At 48.4% G+C, this 8,389-nt stretch overlaps 1 pseudogene; it reads left to right on the plus strand.

Annotated features, from left to right (window-relative positions):
* The first annotated feature begins 2,154 nt into the window (after positions 1-2,154).
* Positions 2,155-3,364, plus strand: LOC102429496 (annotated as a pseudogene).
* The last annotated feature ends 5,025 nt before the right edge of the window (positions 3,365-8,389 follow it).

The raw sequence follows: 8,389 nt of genomic DNA on the forward strand, positions 1-8,389 counted from the left end.
TTTGACCGGAATCGAACCTGGGACCCTTGAGTCCGCAGGCCGACGCTCTATCCACTGAGCCAAACCAGCTAGGGCAATATGTTCTTATTGATTTTAGAGAGAGGGGAAGGAAGGGAGAGACAGAAAGAGAAACATCAATGTGAGAGAGAAACACGAAATGGTTGCCTTCTGTACACATCCCAACTAGGAATTGAACCCGAAATCTTTTGGTGTATGGGACAACCAACTGAGCCATCCGGCCAGTCCTACATCTCTGTGTTTTTTTAAGTCACCAAGTTTGTGGTTCTTTGTTACAACAGTCCTAGAAACTAATACAGTAAATTAAAACAACATTGAAATGCCTTATTTCTCTCATCAGCTTGGCAAAAAGAAAAACACAACACACACACACACACACACACACACACACACACACACAACCACACACAAGGATTCTAATATCCAGTGCTGGCAAGAATGTGAGAAAATTCCCACGCAACTGCTGGTTGGAGTGGGGTTTACCGACACCTATTTGGAGGGCAATTTGGCAGCACACCATCAAATAAAAGTCAAAAGGCCCCTGACCTAGAACTCGGAGATTCCTGTTCTTTCTATCATGGAGAAAGACATGTGCTTACAAAAGAGTTATGTTCTTTGTAGTAGTTTTGTAATAGCACGAGCCGCCGACAAATCCATCGCGTCCATTGATAGAGAATGGTTCCAAAAACGGGTTTGGGCAGATTCACTGTGAAGTTAAGGAAGCTTAGGCTGCAGGACCCCTCACTGCGTCGGCTCCTTGAATTCCCAGAAGGGGCTGTAGGAATCTCTCTATGTAACTTTGTATTATTTTTCTTAAAGAGGTTCCCCACAAATGCATAAGCCTCAGGCCCCATTAAACATGAATCTGCCCCCGTTACACTTTATAACACATGACAACAGTTTTAAAAGAAAGAAGGTAGCCCTGGCCCAGGAACTCAGTTGGTTAGAGCTTCATCCTGATACACCCATGTTGCAGGTTTAATCCCTGGTCAGGACACACAAGAATCAACCAATGAATGCATAAGTAAGTGGAACAACAAATTGATGTTTCTCTCTCTCTCTCTCTCTCTCTCTCTCTCTCGCAATAAGTAAAATACATATTTTTATTTTTGTATTTTTATTGACTTCAGAGAGGAAGGGAGAGGGAGAGACAGAGAGACATCAATGATGAGAGAGAATCATTGATCAGCTGCCTCCTGTACGTCCCCCACTGGGGATAGAGCCTGCAACTCGGGCATGTACCCTTGATCAGAATCAAACCCGGGATCCTTCAGTCCACAGGCCAATGCTCCATCCACGGAGCCAAACCAGCTAGGGCAATAAGTAAAAATTAAAAAAATAGAAACAGATCTTCTTGCAAAATTGGTTGGTTGGTACCTGTTATTCCAAAGCTGACCCATTTCCTCCTGTATTTTTGATACTTTTACATCTGGAGATCTTCATATTTCTCTAAGCTCTTCTAGCTAAATACTTAAGCCTGGGCCTTTTTATTTATTTTAAATATATTTTTATTGATTTTCAGAGAGGAAGGGAGAGCAAGAGAGATAGAAACATCAATGATGAGAGAGTATCATTGATCAGCTGCCTCCTGCATGCCCCCCACTAGGGATTGAGCCCGCAACCCGGGCATGTGCCCTTGACCGGAATCAAACCCAGGACCCGCCCCGGTGAGGTCGGGACGGCCCCGGTGAGGCTGAGACGGCCCCAGTGAGGTTGGGACTGCTCCAGTGAGGTTGGGACAGATAATGGGGACCAGTATAGACTGATGAACAGGGGTAGATGCAGAGGCAGAGCAACATTGAACAGACTGTCAAACTACAGTGGGAAGCCTGGGGAGGGTTTGCGGGGGGATTAAGAGATCAACCGAAGGACTTATATGCATGCATATAAGATTAACCAATGGACACAAGACACCGGGGGGAATGTCAAGGGGGGGGAAAAAAAGGAGACATATGTAATACTCTTTTTAATACTTTAAGAAATAAAAATTATTTAAAAAAAAACAACAAAAAAAAAACCCAGGACCCTTCAGTCCACAGGCCGACGCTCTATCCACTGAGCCAAAGTGGCAAGGGCTAGGTCTTTCTTACAATCTAGCTCTTTGGTGTTTTTTTCTCTCACCTTCAACTCAGCAACATGAGTGTGGATTCGGCTTATCCCCAAAGCCTGCCCTGCTCCGCATCATACAATTCTAGGGAGCCTTCACCAGTGCCTGAGACCTGTGAGCCTGAAGAAAACCGCATCCTTGCGAATGTCATCTGCTGAGATGCTCCACACGGAGGCGGCAGTCTCTTCTCTTCCTTCCTCCATGAACCTGCTTGTTCAGAACAGCCCTGCTTCTCCCACCAGTCCCAGCACAACACTACCCACCTCTGCAGAGAACAGGACAGGAAGGAGGAGAAAACCCAGGTCAAGAAACAGAAAATTGGGCTGAACCGGTTTGGCTCAGTGGATAGAGCGTTGGCCTGCGGACTCAGGGGTCCCAGGTTCGATTCCGGTCAAGGGCATGTACCTTGGTTGCGGGCACATCCCCACTGGGGAGCGTGCAGGAGGCAGCTGATTGATCTCTCTCATCGATGTTTCTGGCTCTCTATCCCTCTCCCTTCTTCTCTGTAAAAAAACAATAAAATATATTTTTAAAAAAATATTGAAAAAAAAAAGAAAAGAAACAGAAAATTGGAACTGTCTGCTCATAGACCCAGCTCTGTGTACTCAGTGAGAGATTCCAGAGACAGGAATAGCTCAGCCTCCAGCAGAGGCAAGAACGTTCCAACATCCCGGACCTTAGCTACAAACGGAGTAAGACCTGGTTCCAGAACCGGAGAACGAAATGTAGGAGGTGGCAGAAATACAATGGGCCAAAGACTAGCCACCGTGTGACCCCGATGAGCTCAGCAACTACAGACTCCCCGGTCCTCTCCTCCTGCCGCCGGGGATGCCTGGCGAACGCTTCTGGAAACCGTTCCGTGTGGGCAGCCATTCCTGGAACAGCCCGTCTTGGAACTGCCCTGCCTGGAACGGTCAGACCTGGTGTCCCCAGGCCTGGGATAACCAGCTTTGGAACAGCCAGTCCTACAGTTATGGAGAGGAATCCCTGCGGCCCCAGGTCCAGCTCCAGCGAAGTCCTGTCCGTGATTTGGAGGCCTCCTTGGAAATTGCTGGGGAAACCTGTGATGCAATACTGCAAGCCCCTACGTATTGTGGTGCCCAGCAAACCACGGATTTATTCCCAGCTTACTCCATGAACCCACAGCCTGAGTCCACAAACATAGAGCCATGCACACAGTGTGATGATGGGTATATTGTTCAATCTCAGTTTGGGCAGTGGCTGTATTACCTCTCCTAGGACGTTTCTATGTATCTCTGCCTTTATATGCTGCTTCTCATTATGCCTTCTGTGCCAATTTGGAGGGGGGTGTGTAATGACTGGAGTCTAAGCAAAGAGGTTTCTGTAGTCTTGCTGCTGTTAGACAAATGATAAAAGATGCCTCTGGCTATAATTAGATATAATACTAGATCTAGTATTTGGATAACTCCAGATCGAGAATCTTAACCTCAAAAATAGAAAGTAAAACTACAAAGGTGTGTGATCAAGGATTATTCCTATTTTCTGGGATTGGGAGGCTTGTTAAAAACCTCAGTTCAGGTGAATGGTTAAGCTACCACATGCTTCACTGATTTCCTCTGCCCCTTCTGCTGTTTCACTACAACCCTTAATTTATTACTCAAGTCATTTGCTGTGTCATGACAATAATACCAGTTTGGCTGGTTGGTTTATAAGTTTACCTACAAATAAATAAAACATCTATTTAAAAATAAAATAAATAAAAACAAAGGAGGCAGATCACTAGAGGGGAGGGTTTCACCGAGTGTCTGAATTCTCAGCCGAGAAGAGCTGCAAGTTGGTTCGTCATCTGAAAGCCCCTAGTCCAGCGGTTCTCAACCTGTGGGTCACGCACGACCCCTTTGGCGGTCGAACGACCCTTTCACAGGGGTCGCCTAAGACCATCCTGCATATCAGATATTTACATGACGATTCATCACAGTAGCAACATGACAGTTATGAAGTAGCAACGAAAATAATTTTGTGGTTGGGTCACAACATGAGGACCTGTATTTAAAGGGCCAGAAGGGTGAGAACCACTGCCCTAGTCCCTTACGTGGGCACTTTCAGTGGATGAGAAACGGCAGGCTTCTGGGAGGGATGGTGACACATTGGGCACCACGAGTGTGAACAGTCCTTTCAGGAAACCTGGAGGCAAAGGGTGATGAGCTGCAGGAGAAAGCCTTGCGAGGGAAGGTGTTTTAATGAGGAAGAGGCTCTAGCTCTGTGTTGAGGAGAGAACCAGGAGTGCCCAGCATTGAGGCTGAGGAACAGCAATACTGAAAACGCCTGTCACTTTGGCGGCTCAGCCTCCAAATGCTCTTCCAATTTGGGGAATTATCTTAAACCCACAGCTCCCCTCACAGAAACAGAAACGGATCAGACACTCCCCGCTTCCACCCACTGGGCACCCAACGTGGGCGTATGACCCAGACCGGGCCGCCCGGGCTCCCAGGTAGGTGACTTGTCCGGAGTGGCTGTGCCAGCGACCATTTCTGTGATTTGGCCTTGGCTGCCCTTTGCCCTCTTGGTTCAGGCCTGTTTTCCTTTTTTAATGTATTTTTATTGATTTCAGAGAGGAAGGGAGAGGGAAAGAGAGATAGAAACATCAATGATGAGAGAGAATCATGGATTGGCTCTTCTTGCACATCCCCCACTGGGGATCGAGCCCACAACCCGGGCATGTGCCCTGACCGGTCATCGAACTGCGACCTCCTGGTTCATAGGTTGACGCTCAGCCACTGAGCCCCGCCTGCCAGGCAGGCCTGCTTTCTAAGCTGCTTCTCTAGCCTTCCTGCCATTCTGTGAGCCATTCCACGATCTACCAAGAAATCCCTTTCCTGCACTAGAGAAGGTTGGTTTCCTACACTTGCCGCCAGGAACATGACTGGTCCAAGCAGCTTTCCAAGTTCTCAGGAATATTGAAGGGACTGAACTGAATCTTCCTCAATCTCATGCTTTTTTCCTGAAATTTTTTCTGGAAGCTGTGATGTCTGCTACCACTTGCTTCAACTGGAATTTCATAAAGGGTGATATTTGAGGAACGGGCTGACGTACCGCGGGGTTAGTACTAACCCCAATCTTGTGCTCTGCCGTCCAGGAACCCAGGACCCTGAAAGTCTGAGATCTCTTCCCATCGCGAGTTCACCCGCCCGATGGGAAGATTCCCAGGACTCTCAGCTCTTGGAGCTTTTGTTTTCTGTGCGAGAGATAAAATGATGGAGTGGAAAGAGCGTGAGATTCACTCAGGAGACTGTACAAGCCCAAGCTTGCCCTTAGCTAACTGTGTGCCCCTAGGCAAGTCTCTAGAATGCTCTGAGCTCCAATCTCCTCATTTGTAAAGGGAGGTAACTGTACTGCTGGCGAGCAACCCGGAAACCCCTGGATGCGTCACACGGCGGTCCCTACTGAAGTCAGGCAGAATGGGTTTTCATGCAAAAGTTATGCTTTGTTCCTCAGACCTCAGAAATGTGGACTGAGGGGGATCCGGGCCTGGGGCAAGGCAGCCCGCTTTGGGGGTAGCGCTCCCCGAGCCCCAGGGGCCGGGCTGGTGTGAAAGCCCTGCCCAGTCCAGGCGGTGACTCAACAGGACAGGCCAAATGTAAGGCTTCCACAGACCTGGGCAGCGAGTGAGGCAGAGAGAGACCCAGGGGCAGGGATGAAAGCTCAGAGTAGAAGTCGGAGCCCTGAGCGGGCGGAGCCGTCAGGGCAGAGAGGCAGTTGGTGGTGCTGGTGGCAGAGGCTGCTGGTACCTGCCCCGTATCCCTCTGGTCCTTTCCAGCCCACCTGCAGGGACAGGAGATGGCTGCCTGTGTGCGGACGGCTTTCACCTCCAGTGCCCTCATGGCTCTGCTTCTCAGCCTGAGGGCTTTGTCGGGAGCTGTGGGGACTGGCTCAGCCCCTTGTGCAGGGCGGCCCCGCAGGGCCAGAGGTTTCAAAGCTCCAGGCCTTGGGATCGGTGGATGCATCCCCACTTGCTGCGCTGTGCTCTGTGTGGCCCCTCAGCTGGCCCCCCGAGGGACTGAGCCCCGCGAGGTCGCCCACTCGCTGGCTTTCCTCACTTCCTGCCTCACTTTCCCTCTCCCTCGCTGTGCTTCCTGGAATCTCTTCCGAAATAAAGTACCAAGTTCCCGCCTCAGGATCTCTGGGGGCATCTGAGTTGCGGCAGCAGCACTAGAGGAGAAAAGCAGAAATGGAAAACCTACCTCAGGCGCTGAGAAGCTGTGGACAGGTCCTCAGGGACAGCCAGAGGAGGGCCTGCTGCCTCCTGAGTGACAGTCCGGTCACCAAGGCCCATGGTGCCGACGGGGAGCATTTCCCATTAGTGAACTTCCCAGTGGTCTCTGCTCCTTTCAACCTGAAAGCGCCCCACCAGACGCCTCCTAAGGATACCAGCTGTTTGTTAAGCACCTACTATGTGTCAGGCTCTGTGCCAGACATTCTCATGACAATGGCGCTTGCAAAGGAGGTAATATTCTCTTCTAACAAGCAAAACAGTGTGGTACTGGCTTGAAGATAGACATGTAGGCCCATGGATTAGAATAGAGAGCCCAGAAGGAAATCTTCAGATATAAAGTCAATTGATTTTGGAGGGAAAGAACAGTCTTTTTCCCAAATGGTGTTGGGAAAACTGGATAGCCACATGCACAAGAATGCGGTTGTACCTTCACCTCATACCACATACAAAATTCCACTCAAAATAGACCTAAGAGCTAAAATTATACAATGCTTAGAATAAAACATAAGAGCAAATAGTTAGGATGTTGGATTTGGCCATGGTTTGTTACATATGATACCAAAAGCACAGGCAACAAAAGAAGAAATAAATACATTGGACTTAATCAAAATGTAAAACTTTTGTGTATCAAGGGACATTATCAAGAGATTGAGAAGAGCCCGGCTGGTGTGGCTCAGAGGTTGAGCGGTCAGGGCACATGCCCGGGTTGCTTGTGCGCTTGATCCCCAGTGGGGACCGTGCAGAAGGCAGCCAATGTTTCTCTGCCATCCATGTTTCTATCTCTCTATCCCTCTCTCTAAAAATCAATAAAAATATATATTTTTTAAAAAGGCCCTGATAGGTTTGGCTCAGTGGATAGAGCGTTGGCCTGGGGTCCCAGGTTCGATTCCGGTCAAGGGCATGTACCTTGGTTGCAGGCGCATCCCCAGTAAGGGGTGTGCAGGAGGCAGCTAATCGATGTTTCACTCTCACCGATGTTTCTGACTCTCTGTCCCTCTCCCTTCCTCTCTGTAAAAAAATCAATAAAATATTTTTTTTTAAAAAAAGAGAGAGTGAAAAGACAACCCACAGAATGGGAACAAATTTTGTGAATCATTTATCTGGTAAGGATTTAATATCCAGTTTATATAAAAAAAACTCCTACAAATCATCACCAAACGAACAACCAACCAACTAACCCAATTAAAAAATCGTCCAAGAACTTAAGGCATTTTACTAAAGAAGATATAAAAACAACCAATAAGCACATGTAAAGATGCTCAACATCATTAGTAATTCAGGAAATGTACATGAAAACTACAGTCAGATACCACTTCAGACCTCTAGGATGGTTATTTTTATAAAAATGGAAAATAGTAAGTGTTGGCAAGGATGTTACAATGGATTGAATTGTGTCTCCTCCCCACTCCCAATTCATGTTGAAGCCCTAGCTCCTAACGCAGTGGTTCTCAACCTTCTGGCCCTTTAAATACAGTTCCTCATGTTGTGACCCAACCATAAAATTATTTTCGTTGCTACTTCATAACTGTAATGTTGCTACTGTTATGAATCGTCATGTAAATATCTGATATGCAGGATGGTCTTAGGCGACCCCTGTGAAAGGGTCGTTCGACCGCCAAAGGGGTCGCGACCCACAGGTTGAGAACCGCTGTTAATGTGATGTCTTTATAAGAGAAAGAGGTGCCCTCAGTGGTCTCAGGTCTGTCTCTTGCTTCAACAGGGTTTGGACGGAACAGACCCAGGGACGCCCCTTCTCCCAGCCTCCGGCCACCCTCCTGCGTCTTATCCAGGCACCACCTTCAGAACCATCTCCGGGACTAGCGACATACCGAGTTTTTTCTACCTTAACTCCTCATTGCCCAACAACCATGAGCTCCCAAATCTGTCAGCATTATCCCACCGAGGTGGAGGCTGCCATCAACCGCCTGGCCCCCGGCCTCTGCGGCCTCCACACCTACCTCTCCCTGGGCTTCTGTTTCGATGGGGATGATGTGGCTCTCCAGGGCTGGGCCACTTCTTCCTCGAGTTGG

This window comes from Myotis lucifugus, unplaced genomic scaffold (assembly GCF_000147115.1).
Source record: "Myotis lucifugus unplaced genomic scaffold, Myoluc2.0 scaffold_6652, whole genome shotgun sequence".
Lineage (NCBI taxonomy): Eukaryota > Metazoa > Chordata > Mammalia > Chiroptera > Vespertilionidae > Myotis > Myotis lucifugus.